The sequence below is a fragment of the Heterodontus francisci genome, unplaced genomic scaffold (genome assembly GCF_036365525.1).
Source record: "Heterodontus francisci isolate sHetFra1 unplaced genomic scaffold, sHetFra1.hap1 HAP1_SCAFFOLD_174, whole genome shotgun sequence".
In the NCBI taxonomy this organism is placed as follows: domain Eukaryota; kingdom Metazoa; phylum Chordata; class Chondrichthyes; order Heterodontiformes; family Heterodontidae; genus Heterodontus; species Heterodontus francisci.
Genome location: NW_027141730.1, coordinates 2,434,626 through 2,458,310, shown reverse-complemented (window position 1 = coordinate 2,458,310; position 23,685 = coordinate 2,434,626). Strand labels below are relative to the sequence as shown.

The window sequence follows — 23,685 nt, the reverse complement described above, 5'->3', positions numbered from 1 at the left end:
TCAAACTCGGTGTGGAAGTAATAAATTGCAGACTATTGGTAATTCCCCTTCACACAGGCTTCAGGGGGACAGTGAGAAGCCACTGAAATAGTTGATTCATTCTTTTAAAAGGTTCCCATTCTGTCCTGTTACTGACATGTTGGAATCAGATTTGTATTTAACAACATATTTCTGTGAAAACAAAATCCTCAACAGACCAGCTGGGAATCTGGGAATCACTGTAGTAAAATAAAAGGCTTTTGATTGAGAAGACGGGACCTTCTCACCAGCAGCCGGGTTACATTCCCCTCACATCCTTACACAGTGAGCAGCTCTTTCCCTCGAGAAATAGACAGCAGCAGTTGGAAGTTCAGTGAAAGGATCAGTTCATTGAGACAAGTTTCTGACTGACAGGTGGTGCTGAATATTAATACAAGTAGGTCCTGGAATGGGAAACAAGTGTCCAGAGTGGGGTCTGAAATCAGGACAGGGAAATGGCCAGCACTGACACAGATCATTTCATTATTACATTGATATCTGACTGTCTATAAGGAGAAGCGAGTTAAACACATGATGGTGAAAGGAATGGAAGATGACGCTGGTTGTTCTAGATGAAGAGGGATAGACAGAGGTGTGGGTACAGCAGACTTCAGACAGTAATCAGCCCTTTCAGATACTGTGGGTGGATCTGAAAAGAGCCTTTGGGTATTTGATAAAATCCTGGCAGATTGACTTGGTTTTGGTGCCCGGAGCGCTGGTTTTCTTGGGCAGCAACACGGCCTGGATATTCGGCAGCACCCTGCCCTCAGTGTCCTGGAATCAAAAGCAAGTGTCCAGAGTGGGACCTGAAATCAGGATAGGGGAAAAAGCTCTTTGTTTAAAAACCCTCAAATAGCTACCTTGTAATTGGTCAGGTTACTAATGTTTTAGTTAGTGTAATTTATAATAATTACGAATTAGAAAGTGCTGTTTGGACAGAGTGTAAAGCTGTGAGTTGATGTGTGAGGGACTTCACTGACTAGGGGAAGGAGGTGCTCTTTGGTCTCTTTTCTTTTCTGCTTTTTTAGCCTCCATGGTACAGGGGAAGAAGCTGATTGGTGAGTAACTGGTAAATAATTCTACTTATTACACTTATTACACGAGCAATAATTAGTTTGTAAAGCTAAGTAATGGCAGGGCAGCTCGGCCAAGTGGAATGTGCCTCCTGTGGTATGTGGGAAGTCATGGATGCACCATGTGTCCTTGACAAACACATCTGCAGGAAATGTCACCAGCTGCAGAAGCTTGAGCTCCAGGTTTCAGAACTCGAGCAGCAACTGGAGTCACTGTTGTGCATCTGCAAGGCAGAGAACTACGTGGATAGAACTTTTCAGCAGGTCGTCACCTCGGAGCTGAAGAGAGCACAGGCTGAGAGGGATTGGGAGTTTGCCAGACAGACAAGAAGGTCAAGGCAGGTAGTGCAGGAGTCCCTGGAGGGCATCCCACTTTCTAACTGGTATTCAGTTCGGAGTACTGATGGGAGAGAGGGTTCCTCTGGAGACTGCAGTGACAGTCATGACCAGAACTCCATGGGTGGCTCAGCTGTGCAGGGAGGGAGGAGAAAATACAAGCGAGCAATACTGGTAGGGGATTGTATAGTAAGGGGAACAGATAGGTATTTCAGTGCTCACAAACCAGGTTTCCTCCTTGGTGCAAGGATCATGGATATCACTGGCTACAGAGCATTCTGGAGGGCAAGGATGCACAGCCAGAGGTCGTGGTCCACATTGGTACCAACGATATAGGAAGAAAGAGGGATGAGATCCTTCAGGCTGAGTTTAGGGAGTTAGGAAAGAGATTAGCAAGCAGGACCTCAAAGGTAGTAATCTCCAAATTACTCCCAAGGCCACATGCTAGTGAGTATAGAAATAGGAGAATACACCAGATGAATGCATGGCTGGAGAGATGGTGCAGGAAGGAGGGCTTCCGATTTCTGGGGCATTGGGACCAGTTCTGGGGAAGGTAGGACCTATATACGTCGAACGGTCTGCACCTGAACAGGACTGGGATGAATATCCTTGCAGGTGCTGTTGGGGATTGTTTAAACTAATTTGGCAGCTTGATGGGAACCTGAGGGCAGTTTCAGACAGGGCAATTTCAGGGCAGGGAACGGGAGGCAGAAAATTAGCAAATGACTCTGAAAGACAGAAGAAGCAAAGTTTAAAAAGTGTGCAGCAGAGGAATTTGGCAGTGTTAAAGGATATTTATTTATTTAAAGAGGCAACTTGATTGAAACATATCAGATCCTGAGGAGTCTTGACAGGGTGGATGTGGAAAGGATGTTTCCCCTTGTGGGAGAATCTGGAATTAGGGGTCACTGTTAGAAAATAAGGGGTCACCCATTTAAGACAGAGATGAGGAGAATTTTTTTCCTTCAGAGGGTGGTGAGTTTTTGGAACTCTCTTCCTCAATAGGCGGTGGAAGCAGAGACTTTGAATATTTTTAAGGCAGAGGGACATCGATTCTTGATAAGCAAAGGGGTGAAAGGTTATCGGGGGTAGGCGGGAATGTGGAGTAATCAGTTCAGCCATGAACTTATTGAATGGGGAAGCAGGGTCTAGGGGTCGAATGGCCTACTCCTGCTCCTAATTTTTATACTTGTATGTATATTCATATCGTAAATAAAGCTGATGAGCTGAGGGCCCAGATAGACACATAGAACAATACAGCACAGGAACAGGCCATTCGGCCCTCCAAGCCTGCGCTGATAAAGTAACATCACACTTTTTATTTTTATTTAGAGATACAGCACTGAAACAGGCCCTTTGGCCCACTGAGTCTGTGCTGACCAACAACCACCCATTTATACTAACCCTCCAGTAATCCCATATTCCCTACCACCTACTTACACTAGGTGCAATTTACAATGGCCAATTTACCTATCAACCTGCAAGTCTTTGGCTGTTTTTAGGAAACCGGAGCACCCGGCGAAAACCCACAGGGAGAACTTGCAAACTCGACACAGGTAGTAACCAGAATCGAACCCGGGTTCCTGGAGCTGTGGTGCTGACCACTGCGCCATTGTGCCCACACATGGTAACACAATATCATTGCAATAAGGGAAACTTGGCTTCAAGAGGGCAAGAATGGCAGCTCAACATCTCTGGATATAGAGTTTTCATGTGGCATAGGGATAAAAAAAGGTGGGAGTGTAGCATTATTAGTTAAGGAAGGCATACAGCTTTGAGGAGGGATTATATGCTAAATGAATCATTAAATGAGGCCATATGGGTGGAGCTCAGAAATAAAAAAGGGGCAGCCACACTACTAGGAGTGTTCTGTAGACCCCCAAATAGTGAGAGAGAGATAGAAGAACAAATATGTAGGCAAATTGCTGAGTGCAAAACTATAGGGAAATAATAGTTGGGGATTTCAACTATCCCAATATCAACTGGGATACAAACAGTGTGAAGGGCACAGGGGGCACAAAATAATTGAACTGCATTCAAGAGAACTTTAATAGCCAGCACATCACAAGCCCAATGAGAGGGGGCACAATTCTAGGGCGAGTCTTCAGTAATGAAGCTGGGCAAGTAGCAGTGGGTGACCATTTTGGAGATAGCTTTTTTTTATTCATTCATGGGATTTTGGGCATCGCTGGCCAGGTCAGCATTTAATACCCATCCCTAATTGCCCTTGGGAAGGTGGTGGTGAGCTGCCTTCTTGAACCGCTGCAGTCCATTTGGGGTAGGTGCACCCACAGTGCTATTCAGAATGGAGTTCCAGGATTTTGACCCAGTGACAGTGAAGGATCAGCGATATAGCTCCAAGTCAGGATGGTGTGTGTCCTGGTGGGGAACTTGCAGGTGGTGGTGTTCCCATGCATTTTCTGCCCTTGTACTTCTAGTTGGTAGAGGTCACAGGTTTGGAAGGTGCTGTTCAAGGAGCCTTGGTGCATTGCTGCAGTGCATCTTGTAGATGGTACACACTGCTGCCACTGTGCGTCGGTGGTGGAGGGAGTGAATGTTTGTAGATGGGCTGCCAATCAAGTGGGCTGCTTTGTCCTGGATGGTGTTGAGCTTCTTGAGTGTTGTTGGAGCTGCACCTATCCAGGCAAGTGGAGACTATTCCAACACACTCCTGACATGTGCCTTGTAGATGGTGGACAGGCTTTGTGGAGTCAGGAGGTGGGTTACTCGCCTCAGGATTCCTAGCCTCTGACCTGCTCTTGTAGCCACTGTATTTATATGGCTACCCCAGTTCAGTTTCTGGTCAATGGTGCCCCTCGGATGTTGATAGTGGGGGATTCAGCAGTGGCAATGCCATTGAATGTCAAGGGGAGTTAGTTCGATTCTCTCTTGTTGGTGATGGTCATTGCCTGGCACTTGTGCGGCCCGAATGTTACTTGCCACTTATCAGCCCAAGCCTGGATATTGTCCATGTCTTGCTGCATTTCTACACGGACTGCTTCAGTATCTGAGGAGTCATGAATGGTGCTGAACATTGTGCAATCATCAGCGAACATTCCCACTTCTGACCTTATGATTGAAGGAAGGCCATTGATGAAGCAGCTGAAGATGGTTGGGCTGAGGACATTACCCTGAGGAGCGCCTGCAGTGATGTCCTGGAGCTCAGATGATTGACCCCCAACAACCACAACCATCTTCCTTTGCGCTAGGTATGACTCCAGCCAGTGGAGGGTTTTCCCATTGACCTCAGTTTTGCGAGGGCTCCTTGATGCCATACTCGGTCAAATACTGCCTTGATGTCAAAGACAATCACTCACACCTCACCTCTTTTGTCCATGTTTGAACCAAGGCTGTCATGAGGTCAGGCGCTGAGTGGCCCTGGCAGAACCCAAACTGAGTGTCACTGATGCAGGTTATTGCTTAGCGAGTGCCGCTTGATGGTACCTTCTATCATTTTACTGATGATTGAGAGTAGACTGATGGGGCCTAAAGTGATGGAAGGTGTCATCAACATTGCCATCAAGCAGCACTAGCAGATATGTCCTTTAGGATTCGGCCAGTAGAGATGATCCCGTGCCACTCTTGGTGATGGACATTGAAGTCCCCCACCCAGAGTACATTCTGTGCTCTTGCCACCCTCAGTGCTTCCTCCAAGTGCTGTTCAACATGGAGGAGTACTGACTCATCAGCTGAGGGAGGGCAGTAGGTGGTAATCAGCAGGAGGTTTCCTTGTCCATTGTTTGATCTGATGCCATGAGACCTCATGGGGTCCAGAGTCGATGTTGAGGACTTCCAGGGCAATTCCCTCTCTACTGTACCGACACCTCTGGTGAGTCTGTCCTGCCCGTGGGACAGGACATACCCAGGGATGGTGATGGCAGTGTCTGCGACATTGCCTGTAAGGTATGATTCTGTGAGTATGACTATGTCAGGCTGTTGCTCTCCCAACTTAACACAAGCCACCAGATGTTACTAAGGAGGACTTTGCAGGGTCGACAGCGCTGGGTTTGCCATTGTCATTTCTGGTGCCCAGGTCGACGCCGGGTGGTCCGTCTGGTTTCATTCCTTTTTATTGACTTCGTAGTGTTTAGTTTCAACTGAGTGGCTCGCTCGGCCATTTCAGAGGGCATGTAAGAGTCAACCACATTGCTGTGGGTCTGCAGTCGCATGCAGGCCAGACACAAACAGCAGATTTCCTTCCCTAAAGGGCATTAGTAAACCAGATGGGTTTTTACAACCATCAACAATGGTTTCATGGCCATCATTAGACTTGCGTTTTAATTACAGATTTATTATTTGGATTTAAATTTCGATGGTGGGATTTGAACCCACGTCCCCTGAGCAACACCCTCGGTGTCTGGGTTACTAATCTACTGACAAATCCACTGACAAGACCACTACACCACCACCACCCCTAGTAACCAAACTGCAATTAGTTTTGGCATAATCATGTAAAAGGACAAAGATACAACAGAAGTAAAAGTTCTAAATTGGGGGAAGGCAAATTTTACAAAACTGAGAGGTGACTTGGTGGATGTGGACTGGATACAACTACTTGAAGGAAACCCCAAAGATGTTCTGTCAGTACATTAAGAGCAAGAGGATAACTAAGGAAAGGGTACGGCCTATCAGAGATGTACAAGGGAACGTATGAGTGGATGCAGAAGATGTGTGTGGGGTTCTTAATGAGTTTTTGTCTCTGCCTTCACAAAGGAGAGGGATGATGCAGACAAAGAAGAGGAGTGTGAAATATTAGATACGATAAGCATAATGAGAGTGGAAGTACTAGAGGGTCTGACATCCTTCAAAATGAATAAGTCACCAGGGCCGGATGATTTGCATCTAAGGTTGTTAAAGGAAGCCAGGGAGGAAATAGTGGATGCGCTGAGGATCATCTTCAAATCCTCACTGGATATGGGGGAGGTGCCGGAGGATTGGAGGTCTGCGAATGTTGTACTATTATTTAAAAAGGATGTGAGGGATAGGCCAAATAATTATAGGCCGGTCAGTCTGACCTCGATGGTGGGTAAATTATTAGAATCAATTCTGAGGGACAGGATAAACTGCCACTTAGAAAGGCACGGATTAATCAGGGATAGTCAGCATGGATTTGTTAAGGGAAGGTCATGTCTCACTAAATTGATTGAGTTTTTTGAGGAAGTAACAAGGAACATTGATGAGGATAGTGTGGTGGATGTGGTCTACATGGATTTTAATAAGGACCCACATGGCAGACTGGTCAGTAAAATGAAAGCCCATGGAATACAGGGGAATGTGGCAGGTTGGATCCAAAATTGACTCAGTGACAGGAAACAAAGGATAGTTATCGACGGATGTTTTTGCGAATGGAAAGCAGTTTTCAGTGGCATTCCACAGGGCTCAGTATTGGGTCCCTTGCTGTTTGTGGTATATATTAATGATTTGGAATTAAATGTGGGAGGTATGATTGGGAAATTTGCTGATGACACAAAAATTGGCCGTGTAATTGATAGTGAGGAGGATAGCTGTAGACTTCAGAATGATATGAATGGATTGATTGAGTGGGTGGAAAAGTGGCAAATGGAATTCAATCTGGAGAAGTGTGAGGGAATGCATTTGGGGAGGGCAAACAAAGCAAGGGAACACACAATAAGTGGGAAGATATTGAGAGGGGTAGAAGAAGTGAGAGACTTTGGAGTGCATGCCCACAGGTCCCTGAAAGTGGCAGGACAGGTAGATAGAGTGGTGAAGAAGGCATATGGAATGCTTTCCTTTATTGGCCAAGGTATAGAATAGAAAAGTAGGGATGTAATGCTAGAACTGTATAAAACGGCGGTTCGGCCACAGCTGGAGTATGGCGTACAGTTCTGGTCACCACATTACAGAAAGGACATAATTGCTCTGGAGAGAGTACAGAGGGGATTTACAAGAACGTTGCCAGGGCTTGAAAGTTGCAGCTATGAGCAAATATTGGAGCAACTCGGGTTGTTTTCCTTAGAACAGAGGAGTCTGAGGGGTGACTTGAATGAGGTGTACAAAATTATGAGGCGCCTAGACAGAGTGGACAGTAAGGACCTGTTTCCCCTGGTGGGGAGGTCAGTTACCAGGGGGCACAGATTTAAGGTGATTGGTAGAAGGATTAGAGGGGACATGAGGGGAAACGTTTTTACCCAGACGGTGGTGGGTGTCTGGAATTCGCTGCCAGGAATGGTGGTGGAGGCAGAAGCCCTCAACTCATTTAAAAATACCTGGACATGCACCTGAAGTGCTGTAACCTGCAAGTCTGCGGATCAGGTGCTGGAAGGTGGGAATAGATTGGGTGGCTAGTTTTTTCGGAAGAGCAAACGCGATGGGCTGAATGGGCTCCTTCTGTGCCCTAATTTTTCTATGATTCTATGGAAATTGCCAGCACTGACACAGATCATTTCATTAGTACATTGATATTGGACTGACTATAAGGAGAAGCTAGTTAAACACATAATGGTGAAAGGAATGGAAGATAGCATTGGTTGTTCCAAATGAAGAGGGATAGACAGAGGTGTGAGTACAGCAGACTTCAGACAGTAATCAGCCCTTTCAGATACTGTGGGTGGCTCTGAAAAGAGCCTTTGAGTATTTGAAAAAATCCTGGCAGATTGACTTGGTTTTGGTGCCCGGAGTGCTGGTTTTCTTGGGCAGCAACACGGCCTGGATATTAGGCAGCACCATACCCTGAACGATGGCCACCCCTCCCAGCAGCTTGTTGAGCTCCTCATCATTGAGGACGGCCAGCTGTAGGTGTCTGGGGATGATGCGGGTCTTCTTGTTGTCCCGGGCCGCGTTACCGCCCAGCTCGAGGATTTCAGCAGTCAGATACTCGAGCACAGCAGCCAGATAGACCTGGGCTCTGGCACCCACACGCTCAGCATAGTTACCCTTTCTCAGGAGCCTGTGAACGCGGCCCACCGGGAACTGCAGTCCAGCCCGAGAGGAGCGAGACTTGGCCTTGGACCGAGCTTTCCCGTTGGTCTTTCCTCTTCCAGACATTTCCACAATCTCACAAATACTTTCACAATGAATGGATAATTTCGTCAGCATTAAACATACACATGGGGTAGTCAGGATGGTCGAGCAGTCTGAGACGGTTCAATCAGATCACAATTCTCTCTGCAGGGGTGGGTTCAAATTCCCCTTCTGACAAGTTGTGTTTTGACATGACTAGAGGTATTTGGGAGTAGCGATGAAGAACAAACAGAGATCATGAAAGAATATAATCAAGCAAAATCAAAACAAATCCAAAGATGTTTCATCAATACATTGCAGTCAGAGGCAACTGAGGAAAGAGTAGGGCCCATCAAAGACCTAAAAATGTAACCTATGTGTCAGTGTGGAAGATGTTGGCATGTTTATTAATGAATATTTTACTGTCTTCACAAATGAGGGGGGTGATGCAGATATTGTAATTAAGGAGAAGGAGTGTGAAGTATTGGACATGATAAACTGAGGGAGAGAAGAAGTATAAATGGGATTAGCATCCTTGAAAGTGGATAAATCATCAGGGCCGGATGAAATGTACCCCAGGCTGTTAAAAGAAGTCAGGGAGGAAATAGTGGAAGGTCTGACCATCAGTTTCCAATCCCTCACTGGATACGGGTGTGATGTCAGAGGATTGGAGGTCTCGTAACACTGCAATAAAAGCAAAATTCTGCAGATGCTGCAAATCTGAAATAAAAACTAGTTGCATTGGAAATACACAGCAGATCTGGCAGCAACTGTGGAGAGAGAAGCAAAGTTAACGTTTCTGTTCTGATGAAAGGTCACTGACCTGAAATGTTAACTTTGCTTCTCTCTCCACAGATGCTGCCAGACCTGCTGTGTATGTCCAGCACTTTTTGTTTTTATTGCTAACATTGCACCATTCTTGAAAAAAGAAGCGAGTGATCGACCGAATAATTAAAGACCAGTCGGCCTAACCTCAATAGTGGGCGAATTATTGGAATTAATTCTGAGAGACAGGATAAACTGTCACTTAGAAAGGCACAGATTAATCAATTGTCATCAGCATGGATTTGTTCAGGGAAGCTCCTGTCTGACTATCTTGATTGAATGTTTTTGAAGAAGTAACAAGGAGGATTGTGAGGATAGTGCAGTTGATCTGATCTACATGGATTTTCGCAAGACTTTTGACAAGGTCCCACATGGCAAACTGGTTAAAAAAAATAAAAGCACATGGGATCCAGGGGAATGTAGCAAGCTGGACACAAAATTGGTTCAGTGGCAGGAAACAAGAAGGACTTGGTTACAGGTGTTTTTGCAACTGGAGGACTGTTTCCAGTGGTGTTCCACAGGGCTCAGAACTAGGTCCCCTGCTTTTTGTGGTATATATTAATGATATGGACATAAATGTAGAGGGCACAATCAAGATGTTTGCAGATGACACAAAAATTGTCCGTGTTGTTGACAGGGAGGAGGATAGCTGTACACTGCAGGAAGATATCAATAGACTGGTCAGGTGGGGAGAGAAGTGGTAAATGGAATTCAAATTGGACAAGGGTGAGGTGATGCATTTGGGAGGTCAAAAAAGGCAAAGGAATACACAATTAATGGGAGAACACTGAACGGTGCAGATGAAGTGAGAGACATTGGAGTGAATGTCCACAGATCCCTGAAGGTAGCAGGACAGGTCAATAAGGTGGTTCAGCAGGTATATGGAATCCTTTCCTTTATTAACTGGGGTATAGAATATAAGGGTGATCTGGGTGTCCATGTCAATAAGTCACTGACAGCTAACATGCAGGTGCAGCAAGCAATTAGGAAGGCTAATAGTATGTTAGCCTTTATCACAAGAGGATTTGAGTACAGGAGTAGTGAATTCTTGCTTCAATTGTATAGAACCTTGGTTAGACCGCACTTGGAGTACTGTGTACAGTTTTGGTCTCCTTACCTTAGGAAGGATATTATTGCCATGGAGGGAGTTCAACGAAGGTTCATCAGACTTGTTCCTGTGATGGTGGGACTGTTCTGTGAAGAGAGATTGGGAAACTGGGGCTGTATTCCCTAGAGTTTCAAAGAATGAGAGGTGATCTCATTGAAACCATGAAAATATTTAAAGGACAGTCAGGGTAGATGCAGCTAAGATGTTTCATCTGGATGGGGAGTCGAGAACCAGGGGCTCAATTTCAAAATAAGGGGGAAGCTCCTTAGGACAGAGATGAGGAGAAATTTCTTTACTCGGAGGGTTGTGAATCTTTGGAATTCTGTACCCCAGAGGGCTGTGGAAGCTCAGTCGTTGAGTATGTTTAAAGCAGAGATTGACAGATTTCTAAATACAAATGACATAAGGGAATATGAGGAAAGTGTGGGGAAATGGGCATTGAAGTGGATGATCAGCCATGATCATATTGAATGGCGGGGCAGGCTCGATGGGCTGAATAGCCGACTCCTGCTCCTATGTTCCTATGTTCCTAACTCCACATGATCGGCGAGTCACAGCCTCAGTCCGACTTGGTGGGTGGTGCAAACGGATATCACTGCTTCTGATCTTCACCAGAACAGAGAGTGAGATGTAACATTGATTATCAAACAGACTGTGAGAGAATACAACAGAATAAAACACATGGAGAGACACTGTGGAATAACAAATTGATTTGATTGGAATGTTGAATTTGATTGGAATGAATAAAACACCAGAAACAGCAGATTAACTTCGGATTCTCATCATTATATTGATCTGGGACAGAAAAGAGAAATTGTTCGAAAGAAGGGAAGAAGGAAGAAAAGAAAGGATGGAACTGTTCAGTTTTTTCACTTGCCCATCAAAGCTGGATAAAAAAAAGTTGCATATAACAGAGAATTTCACCAAAAAGGGAGATTAAATGTTGCTGAAACCTTGGATCGAAGGATGCCCCAACAGATCACCTGTTTAACTGTCTCCTCACTGGGGGATTTCAATCAGTGAGTAATATTATTCTCTACCTTTTTTTGTTAATGAACCCAGAACGGTCATTTGGAATTAATATCTGTGTTCCGATTCCTGAATAATAAAATTGTGAGTTTCTCGATATTTTCGGGACACATTTCCTGCTGAAAGAACTAAGAACGTTTTTCTAATTTACACAATACTATATGCACACTCATCAAGCCTCCTCAGCTAGCATCCTTGGTGCTGCTCTCTCTTCTCCCAAACCTCATCCCATGTGACTGTTACATCATCACTTTGACAGTGGGAGTGATTGATCCCAATGTCTTCAGCATTAACCCTTTACATCCTTATACTACACTGTCTGTCCAAAAGAATGGGTGGAGGGAACTTGATTTATCGAAACACCAACAGCTGCCAGTTGAAAATCAACTCAAACCCATCAGCGAGAGCGAGAGAGAGAGAGACTGTCAGAGAACTTCCTGCATCCAGTCCTGACCCTGTCACACTCAGCAGATGCTCACCCAGACCCCACTCTCATCAACACTGAACATTGTTACCGAGACACTTCAAATACTGTTTATAAAAGGCAGGAAAGGTCAAAGTTCACACAGCTGTATTGAATAGAACAAAGTTTAATATCTTCTCACCGTTTCTCGGTAACAACGAGACATAGGTTTTCTTATTTGGTTCCTTTGATTTTTCTTGTTCCTGATTGACAAATATTCCAAACCTCAGATCAACCCTCCCACTTGCATCATGTCCCAGTCTCAGTCACAAGCAACACATAACAACACAAACACTCTGAAACATACAACGCAGTCACATTTTCCTTCAGTGACAATAATGTCGAGCTGTTTTCCAGGTTGAATACAACTGTCAACAAATTTGTATCAAAGAAGTTGCCTTTGAAATATCAGCAGTGGATTTCTGTACAAGGAGGAACAGCCATTCCAAACTCACATCATTCACAAAGGCTGTTATCTCCTGTAACGAAAATTAATCATGTTATTTGAATTCTCACTTAAATGTCAGAAGACACAGTTAGAGGTGATTGATAAGGTAATTTCTACATCACAAATGTGAAACAAGGCTCTACTGGGAATTGAACCCAGGATCTCCTGTTTACAAGACATGTGCTTTAACCAACTAAGCTACAGAGGCAGAAATTGTTAATGCTAACATCAGAGGAGTGCACTATTTATTCTCATATAATAACAATATCAAAGCAAAATCCAGCAGATGCTGGAAATCTCAAATAAAAACAAGAAACGCTGGAAATACTCATCAGATCTGGCAGCATCTGTGGAGAGAGAAGCAGAGTTAACGTTTCAGGTCAATGACCCTTCTTCATTCCCTTCTATATATTCTCATCCCACTTCTCCACAGGTCACAACATATATTTTAACTTTTCCCACTTCCTGAAACAGTCAATCATATACTCTATTCTTCCCAGAATAGAAGACACAGACCAGGTTTCTTTAATGAACAGCAAAATTATCAGTTTATTACAGAACAAGTTTTAACTAGTCATGAAATAAAGCATAAGTACACAGGTAGAAATTTTAAAAGTTCCCTTTTTACCTTAACCAACATTGAAAGCCCCTTCCTTACCACAGCCCCACACACGCACACACACATACACCGGTTAACTGTAAAAAAAGAATTATTTTTTACAATTCTGAGTTCTGTTAAAGACAAAAACAACACTTGGGCTGATTACTTGTTCATTCCTGAAGAAAACAGCAGATGAGATATGTTGTTCCAAAACTGGCATACAGTCTAACTTCTGAGTGTGCGGAGACAGGTCACTAGGGTCTTTTGGAACAGTTTTTTAGGGGCAGTGTTGAGAATTAATTTTAGCAGGCTTTCTTCAAAGACAGGAGAAGAGATGAATTGACACAGTGAAGTTCTCAGGGTCTTTTAAAGATTTGCTGCAAAACAACGTGGGTTGTGATCTTCTCTCCTTCCTTGACACTTCTTCAGGCTAACTTTATCAGCTACTCACTCCAGAAGGTAAAACACAATGACTGCGACAAATAAAAGCTTGTGATTTTTCTGCCCTCTTCGGTGAGTGCTGCTGCTGCCGGGTTTGTCCAATCAAGAGGCGCAACTGACTTCTCTGTCCACATTTCCCCCTGTTACCAGGGTTTCTGTTCTACATTTAACTTGAGTCATGTGACAACCAGTAAACATGGTTGCCAAATTAGTACTTTCAGTACCCTCTTGAAAAAGAACTGGTCTGACATTTATTAAGTTTGACGATGAATTCCTCAAAAAAAATTTCACAAAAAAAAAATCAAAATCACTTCCATAACATCATGTACTTTCCCTGAGCTACAGGTTATTGCAAGTCTCTCTGGCTGTGTTTATTTTTGTTGATTTTGCACTCAGGTTCTTTCTGAATCCATGTGTTTGCAGAACTTTGTCAGTGAGAAACATGGAGATATGCTTAAAGATTTCCCTGCAAATTATTCATATCTCCGTCTTTCTCCGAACTTTGTAGAAACACATTATTGTGGGAATCACACACATCAGGCCGTCAAACCTCTCCGTTAAACATTGAAAGGTGACAGTGTTTATTGTGACGGGGTTCCATTTATTCAGACACATCTGGTATAAAAGTGCTCAAGAAATGATTCACACATGTAATGTATTTGTATATTATGTGCATGACATAATGACGCAAATAAACAATTCCTTGCACTTGCCACGCTTGGTGTATATTTTCTCTGCTGATGCCCCCTGAATATATTAGAGAAAATGGTGATGAGGATGAGATAAAAGTCTGTAAATATAGGCAGCAAACAGCAGCAGGGACTGCAGTGAACAGGATCAGGCAGCTCCTGGTGACCTACCTGCTCGGATGGTGGAGATTTTAGGTGGATTGTGTGAAGCCTGGGCCACAGAATGTCTCTTCAGTTGAATGAGATACCGCAGGGTCTTCCTGTGCATCTGATTCAAATTGCTTATTTGGGACAATATGGCTGCACACATATGGGATACATCGGAAGGTGAGGAACTTATGAGAGGGCTTGAGAACCATTCAGTTCATATATTGAAAGAATGGACATGTTTTTCAGAGCTAATAACATTTTGGAATTTGAAGGTGAAAGTGCAGAGGTCAAGACTCAGAATAAGGCAATTCTTGAGGGCAAGAAAGCAATTTTGCCAATGGAAATTAGCCTGGAAGTGTATGACCAGCTAACAAAGCTTCCTGCTCCCATCAAGGCAAAAGATGTGCCATTCAAAACAATCATCACCAAGTTGGAGGAACATTTCAACCCAAAGCCACTAGAGATCACGGCAAGCTAGAAAAATGGAAGCAGAAATCAGAAAAGTAGTGAAACAGTTGGTGAGTACATTGTGGCACTGAAGAATTTATCACTACATTGCAACTTTGGCATATTCTTAGACCGTGCATTATGAGACAGATTTGTGCTTATATTGGTGGATGAGAAAAAGATACTAAACACACAAAATCTCACATTCGAGCTCGCATGTAAGATTGCTCTTTCCATGGAGATTGCATCAAAGAATGCTCGAGAATTTCATCCTATGCCAGTGATTGTAACACACTTCAGGGGAGCTTAAAAAAACTGGTAAAATGGGCTTTCACATGGCAGATAAAATTTACACAGAGAATTGTGAAGAGATACAATTTGGGAGGAAGAATAAGGAGAGGCCATATAAATGAAATGATACAATTCTAAAGTGGGTGCCGGAGCAGAGAGACAATGTACACCAATCTTAGAAGGTTTGAAAAGGCTTCTAAGAGCAAACAGGACACTTGGCTTTATTAATAGAGACATATAGTAAAAGCAAATAAGTTATGATAAACCTTTATAAAATACTGGGTCTGAATGGCATACTCCTGTACCTCCACAGAAAGCTTCCATTCTAGGTTTGCACACACTCGTCAGGATCACTCTCCACAGATCCCGCCACTCCAGGCTCGGACACCCTCTTCAGGATCACTTTCCATAGATCCCACCACTCCATGCATGGATATCTCCCTCATGATCAGATCACAGGTCCTGAGTCCTGCGACATCCAGTCATGAATGATGGTGGACAATTAAATAACTAACCAGATGAGGAGGCTCCAAAAAATCCCCATCCTCAATAATGGTGGAGCCAAAGCTAAATCATTTTCAACCATCTTCCATCAGAAATTGCTCAGTGGATGATTCATCTCGGCCTCCTGAGGTCCCCAGCATCACAGTTTCCAGTCTTCAGCCAATTCGATTCACTCCACATGATAGCAAGAAACAGCTGAAGTCACTCGATACAGCAATGACAATAGGCCCTAACAACATCCCGGCTCTAGTACTGAAGACTTGTGCTCCAGAACTAGCTGCGCTCTCAGCCACACTGTTCCAGTAGAGTTACAACACAGGCATCTACCCGACAATGTGGAAAATTGCCCAAGTGTGCCCACTCCATAAAAAAAAAAGCAGGACAAATCCAATCTGACTAATTACCACCCCATCAGTCTCCTATCAATCATCAGCAAAGTGATGGAAGATGTCATCAATAGTGCTATCAAGCACCAGACACTTAGCAATAATCTGCTCATCGATGCTCAGTTTAGGTTCTGCCAGGGTTCATCGACTCCAGGCAAATACTTGGCAGGTAGAGTATAATGTGGGAAAATGTGAGGTTATCCACTTTGGTAAGAAGAATGGAAAAGCAAAATATTATTTAAATTGCGAGAGACTACAGAATGCTGTGGTATAGAAGGATCTGGGTGTCCTCGTACATGAATCACAAAAAGTTACCATGCAGGTACAGCAAATAATTAGGAAGGCAAATGGAATGTTGCCCTTTATTTCAAGGGGGATGGAGTATAAAAGAAGAGAAGTCTTGCTGAAAATGTACAGGGTGTTGGTGAAACCACACCTGGAGTACTGTGTACAGTTTTGGTCTCCTTATTTAAGGAGGGATATACTTGCATTGGAGGCAGCTCAGAGAAGGTTCACTGGATTGATTCCTGTGATGAAGTGGTTGTCTTATATGGAGAGTTGATCAGGTTGGACCTATACTCATTGGAGTTAAGAAAAATGATAGGTGATCGTATTGAGACATATAAGATTTTGAGGGGGCTTGACAGGGTGGATGCTGAGAGGATGTTTCCCCTCATGGTGGAATTAGACCTAGGGGACACAGTTTCTGAATAATGGTCTTCCATTTAAGAAGGAAATGAGGAATTTCTTCTCTCAGAGAGTCATTAATCTTTGGAATTCTCTACCACAGAGATTAGTGGAGGCTGGGTCATTGAATGTCTTCAAGACTGAGTTTGACAGAATTTTATCTGCAAGGAAGTCAAGGGTTATGGGGGGCAGGCAAGAAGGTGGGGTTGAGGCCATGATCAGGTCAGCCAAGATCCTATTGAATGGTGGAGCAGGTTCGAAGGGCCAAATGGCCGACTCCTGCTAATATTTCTTCTGTTCTTATTTTTTATTGCAGCTTTGCTCAAACAGACACAAAAGAGTGGAGTTCTAGAGGAGAGGTGAGAGTGATTGCCCTTGAGTGAGTGTGGCATCAAGGATCCCTAGCAAAATTGAAGTCAATGAGAATCAAGGGGAAAACTCTCCACTTGGTGGAGTCATACCTCGCACAAAGCAAGATGGTTGTGGTTAGTGGAGACCAATCATCTCAGCCCAGAACATTGCCTCAGGACTTTCTCAGGGTAGTGTCCTCGGCCCAAACATCCTCAGCTGTTTCATTGATCACTTTCCCTTCAACATAAGTCAGAAGTGGGAATGTTCGCTGATGACTCACAACTCCTCAGATACTGAAGCAGTCTGTGCCCACAAGCAGCGAGACCTGTACAAACTTCAGGCTTGAGCTGATAAGTGACAAGCAACCTTCTGGCCGCACAAGTGCTAAGCAGTGAACATCTCCATTGAGAGAGAATCAAACCATCTACCTTTTGATATTCAGCAGCATAATCATCACTGAATCCCCCACCATCAACATCTTGGAGGTTACCATTGACCAGAAACTAAACTGGACCAGTCACATCTATGCTGCAGCTACAAATGCAGGTCAGAGATTAGGAATTCTGCAGCAAGTATCTCGCCTCCTGCCACCTCAAATCCTGTCCACCATGTACAAGGCACAAGTCAGGAGTGGGATGGAATACATCCCACTCAACAACACTCAAAAAGCTCAGCACCATCCAGGAGAAAGCAGCCCACTTGATCGGCACCTAACCCACCACCTTAAACATTCACTTCCTCCACCACCAGTACACAGTGGCTGCAGTGTGTACCATCTCCATATGCACTGCAGTATCTCGCCAAGTATCCTTCAACAGCACCTTCCAAACCCGTGACCACTACCACCTCGAAGGACAAGGGCAGCAGATGCATGGGAACTCACTACCTGCAGGTTCCCCTCCAAGTCACTCACCATCCTGACATGGAACTATATCGCCATTTCTTCACTGTTGTTGGGTCACAATCCTGGAACTCCCTCCCCAATAGCACTGTGGGTGTTCCTGCACCATATGGACTGCATCAGTTCAAGAAGGCAGCTGACCACCACATTCTCAAGGGCAATTAGGGATGGGTAATAAATGCTAGACTTATCAGCGATACTCGCGCCCATTAATGAATAAAAAACAAATCACTCTCCACAGATTCCCCACAATCTGGGCTTGGACATTTACTTCAGGAGCACAGAGCTTTATATAACTGCAACATGAGTTCCAATCTTCATATTCCGTTCACTTTTCACATTATTTTTCAACCAGTCCACTCGCTTTTCGTGATTCAGTACTCGGGTCTCTGCACCTCCGCACTTTCTAACATCTCACCACTTAACAAAAAACACTCTGATCTATCTTTCGTAGGTCCTAGATGACCCCTCATTTTAAACTCCTTCTGCCAAAGCATAGCTCACTCACTTAATCTATCAAGAAGATTTGAAAATAAATTTCTTGCCAAAGGATAATGTTCTGCTTTTGCTCCCTCGCCATTTGCTTTTCCCGTTAGTCTTTCACTTGGTGTAAATCCAGAGAAAGTAAAGATGGAAAGAAGGAAGGAGGGGAGGGAAAATCCTGCTCCGTTTTGTGATCCCTATTTGATCTTCATTCCAGTGCAGTTTGGGTGAAGAATTCCAATTGTCTGTCTCAATTTTAATAAATTATAAACAATTCTGGAACCACCATCAAGATACTGACAAGAACAGGTTTCCAGGCCGACATTACATTGAAGCTGCAAACAAGAATGCAACAGGCAGTTGATAAACTAACGACAAGGATGGGATTCAAATCAACGCGTGCACAACACAAAGGTTTAGTAACCCATCGCCTTAACCTCTCAGCCACCTCGTCACCTGGCAAGTAATAGAAGCACAACCGTCACCTTCACACAGATCCTGGCTGTGCAGCCAGATGCGCAATGATGGAAATGTAGCTTCTGAAAGTAAATGAAATTTCCATCACATCAGGTCATGGCCTGTTGGGAATAGAGCGGTGTGAAACATTTCCAGACCATTTCCAACACGTTTCTACTCAGTGTGAAAACCCACCACGGAAAGACTGGAACATACAATCATTTGATCACAGCATGATTAACATCACTCAGACACCTGATTCATTAGGTCACTGACGAAGTCATGATAACTTCAAATTTCTCATGAAATGACAACTGAGAAAACTGACTGGAAGAATTGCTTCAACTCCACGTGATCAGTGAGGCACAGCCTCAGCCGACTTGTCAGGTGGTGTAAACAGATATCACTGCTTCTGATCTTCACCAGAACAGAGAGTGAGATGCAACATTGATCATCAAACAGACTGTGAGAGAATACAACAGAATAAAACACATGGAGAGACACTGTGGAATAACAAATAGATTTGATTGGAATGTTGAATTTTAATTGGAATGGATAAAACACCAGAAACAGCAGATTAAATTGGGATTCTCATCATTATATTGATCTGGGACAGAAAAGAGAAACTGATAGAAAGAAGAGAAGAAGGAAGAACGGAATTGTTCAGTTTTTTCAGTTTTTTCACTCGTCCATCAAAGCTGGATAAAAAAAAGTTGCAAAAGTTGCAAATGCTGCCAAAACCTTGGATTGAAGGATGTCCCAACTGTTTAACTGTCTCCTCACTGGGGGATTTCAATCAGTGAGCAATATTATTCTCCACCTTTTTTTGTTAAATGATCCCAGAACTGTAACTTGGAGTTAATATCTGTGTTCCGACTCCTGAATAATAAAATTGTGAGTTTCTTGATATTATCTGGACACATTTCCTGCTGAAAGAACTAAGAACTCTTTTCTAATTTGCACAGTACTATATACACACTCATCAAGCCTCCTCAGCCAGCATCCTTGGTGCTGCTCTCTCTTCTCCCAAACCTCATCTCATGTGACTGTTACATCATCACTCTGACAGTGGGAGGGGTTGATCCCACTGTCTTCAGCATTAACCCTTTACATCCTTATACTACACTGTGAATCAAAAAAAAATGGTTAGAGGGAACTTCCTTCATTTATCGAAACACCAACAGCTGCCAGTTGTCAACCAACTCAAACCCATCAGAGAGAGAGAGAGAGAGACAGACTGTCAGAGAACTTCCTGCATCCAGTCCTGACCCTGTCACGATCAGCAGTTGCTCACCCAGACCCCACTCTCATCAACACTGAACATTGTCACTGAGACCCTTCAAATAATGTTTATAAAAGGCAGAAAAATTCAAAGTTCATCACAGCTGGATTGATTGAAACTAAGTTTAATATCTTCTTACCACTAGGTAACCACATGAGAAAGTCCTTCAATCGTTAGCATAAATTATCAGCTGCAAGAATGTTTGTCATTGGGTTGAATAATTTCTGTGTGAGGAATGTTCCAGCATCATAAACCAGGGGAACGTGCTGACTGAGCTGTGTCTTCATCTCTTCTGGGCAGTCAGACAGTTCACCCTTCATTCTGCTCTGATTCACTTTCCCAAAGCGGATCTACAGATTCTCAAATCTGGAGACTGGGTTTTCTTATTTGGTTCCTTTTGATTTTTCTTGCTCCTGAATGATAATATATTCCAACCTTGGATCAACCTTGCCCTGTGTCCCAGTCTCGGTTAAAGGCGACACATAATGGCACCAACACTCTGAAACATACAACATGGTCACACTCTGCTTCAGTGAGATTAATGTTGAGGCGGTTTCACGTCAAATGCAATTGTGAACAAATTTCTCTCGTGGAAATTGTGGGTGATCTGAGTATTTGCACTGAATTTCTGTGCAAGGAGGGGCGGTTTCAAACAGCCACTCCGAAATCACTTCTTTCACAAAGACAAAGACTGTGCTGTCTTAACGTGCCACTCAACTTCACAAACAAATTTGAACTCAAAGTTCAGGGGAAGACAGAGATGTGAATGATTGACAGAGTAATCTTTAAATCATAACTTTCCGTTTCTTCACTGCAGTGAGGCTTTGTTGGGGTTTGAAGTGAGGTTCTGCTGTTTATTCGACAGAGGCTTTAACCAACTAAGCTACAGGGCAAAATCTCAAACGCATCCTTTCCTGGAGTTACAGGTTATTGCAGGACTATCTGTCTCTGGGTTCTTTCTGAATCCACAAGTTTGCAGATCTTTGTGAGTGAGAGACATGGAGATATGCTTCAAAGATTTCCCTGTAAATTATTCATATCTCCATCTTTTCCTGAACTTTGAACAAACACAATACTGTGGGAATCACACACATCTGGCCCTCACACTCGTCCGCTAAACATTGAAAGGTGACAGTGTTTATTGTGAGGGGATCCATTTATTCAGACATATCTTGATCGGGACGTGTTTCACACGTGTAATGTTTTTGTATATTATGTTTATGATGTAATATTGTAAATAAACATTTCCTTGCACTTGTCGCATTTGATGTCCATTTTCTCTGCTGATGCCCCCTGAATATATTGGAGAAAATGGTGATGAGGATGAGATAAAAGTCTGTAAATATAGGCAGCAAACAGCAGCAGGGACTGCAGTGAACAAGAACAGCCAGCTCCTGGTGACCTACCTGCTCAGATGGTGGAGATTTTGGGTGGATTGTGTGAAGCCTGTGCTACAGACTGTCTACTCAGTTGAATGAGATGCCTTAGGGTAAAGCATGGCTACCCGACCCGACTCCGACCAGACCCGATGACATGTGTCGGGTTCGGGTCGGGTCTCTCTTCCGTGTCCGGCATTCGGGTTCGTGACGGGTCGGGCTGGAGGCCGACACAGTGCTGCCTTGTTCAGGAAGGAAACTTCTGCATGATTCCGCAGGAATAGCCAGCTTTCGGAATGGAGGATCACAACATTTGGACAAGGTATGTTTGATATAATTAACTTTATTATGGTAGTCGGGTCGGGTCGGGTCGGGTGCGGGAAAAAAATCAAAGGACTCGGGCCCGGGTCAGGTTCAGGTTGGATGTGGTCAGGTCGGACCGGGTCGGGTTTCAATTTCATAAATGAGCAGGCCTTTACCGCAGTGTCTTAGTGTGCATCAGATTCAAAGTGATTATTTGGGACAATATGGTTGCACCCAAGGGATACATCAGAAGGCTCGGAACTTCTGAGAGGGCTCGAGAACCATTCAGTTCATATATTGAAAGAATGGACATGTTTTTCAGAGCTAATAACATTTTGGAACTTGAAGGTGAAAGTGAAGAGGTCAAGACTCAGAATAAGGCAATTCTTGAGGGCAAGAAAGTAATTTTGCGAATGTAAATTATCCTGGAAGTGTATGACATGCGAACAAATCTTCCTGCTCCCATCAAGGCAAAAGATGTGAATTCAAAACAATCATCACCAAGTTGGAGGAACATTTTAACCCGAAGCCACTAGAGATCACGGCAAGCTAGAAATTTGGAACCAGAAAGCAGAAAAGTAGTGAAATAGTTGGTGAGTACATTGTGGAACTGAAGAATTTATCACTACATTGCAACTTTGGCACATTCTTACACCGTACATTATGAGACAGATTTGTGCTTATATTGGTGGATGAGAAAAGATACTACACACGCAAAATCCTACATTTCAGCTGGCGTGTAAGATTGCTCTTTCCATGGAGATAGCATCAGAGAATGCTGGGGAATTTTGTCTTATGCCAGTGACAGTAACACACTTCAGGAGAAGATAAAAAAAAATGTCAAAATGGGCTTTCACATGGCAGATAAAATTTTCCACAGAGAAGTGTAAAGTGATAAAGTTTGGGAGGAAGAATGAGACACTGTGCACCAATCTTCGAAGGTTTGAAAATGTTGCTAAAAGCAAACAGGACACTTGGCTGTATTCATAGAGGCATAGAGTAAAAGCAAATAAGTTATACTAAACCTTGAGAAAAAACTGGGGCTGAATGGCCTACTACTGCACCTCCACAGAAAGCTTCCACTCCAGGCTCGGACATCCTCTTCAGGATCACTCTCCATACATCCTGCCACTCCACGCACGGATATCTCCCTCAGGATCAGATCACAGCTCCACAGTCCTGCCACAACCAGTCGTGAATGGTGGTGGATAATTTAATAACTAACCAGATGATGAGGCTCCAAAAACACCCACATCCTCAATGATGGTGGAGCCGAGCACGTCAGTGCAAAAGGCAAAACTGAAGCATTTGCAACCATCTTCAGTCAGAAGTATTAAGTGGTTTCGATCTGTGCTAATTTCAGCTCCTCATGCTCGCTGGTGCCTTGATTCTCTGGTGCTAATTTCAGAGTAAATCATGCAGCTTGACAATTGGAGCCAAAGAAAAAGACACAGGAGAGGTTGAAAGTGCCAAAACCTGGGATTGAACCAAGAACTGCGATTTTTAGTGCAATGCAAATCCAGCTGATCTATTTCAGCCACACACTAAAACCAGCCTTCGCTCATTGCTTTGGAAGACAATATTTACATTCAAGTGTTTGTCAAAATTTACAGAACACAACATGAGTAATATTTCCCATTGTTTTCTCAGCACTGATGGAATGTGAAGCAGGAGACAGCCAGAAATCCCACTGATCCACACTGACCCAGAGCTGAGAGTGAAATGAGATAAAGTTCAATCTTTAGCAGCGAGACGCTGGAGAGATGTAAGAGTCCTGAATCAAGGAGAGACTTTCTGATATAGTAAAAGCAAAATACTGCATATGCTGGAAATCTGAAATAAAAACAAAGGTGCTGGAAATACTCAGCAGGTCTGGCAGCATCTGTGGAGAGAGAAACAGAGTTAAAGTTTCAAGTCTGTGACCTTTCATCAGAACTGGCAAAGGTTAGAAAATAATTGGGTTTTAAACAAGTGAAGGAGAGGGGCCTGTGGGAGAGAACAAAGGGGAAGGTGTTTGATAGGGCAGAGGGCAGGAAAGATTAAATAACAAAGTTGTCCTGGGACAAAGGCAAAGAGT

At 43.7% G+C, this 23,685-nt stretch overlaps 1 protein-coding gene and 1 non-coding gene across 2 annotated transcripts in view; both read right to left on the bottom strand.

Annotated features, from left to right (window-relative positions):
- Positions 1 to 23,685, bottom strand: part of LOC137364572 (histone H2A-like) — a 185,839-nt gene that overhangs the window by 58,762 nt on the left and 103,392 nt on the right. The gene's annotated exons all lie outside the window — the stretch shown is intronic.
- Positions 12,395 to 12,468, bottom strand: trnat-ugu (transfer RNA threonine (anticodon UGU)). The gene has a single exon. It is a non-coding gene; the product is annotated as a tRNA-Thr (tRNA).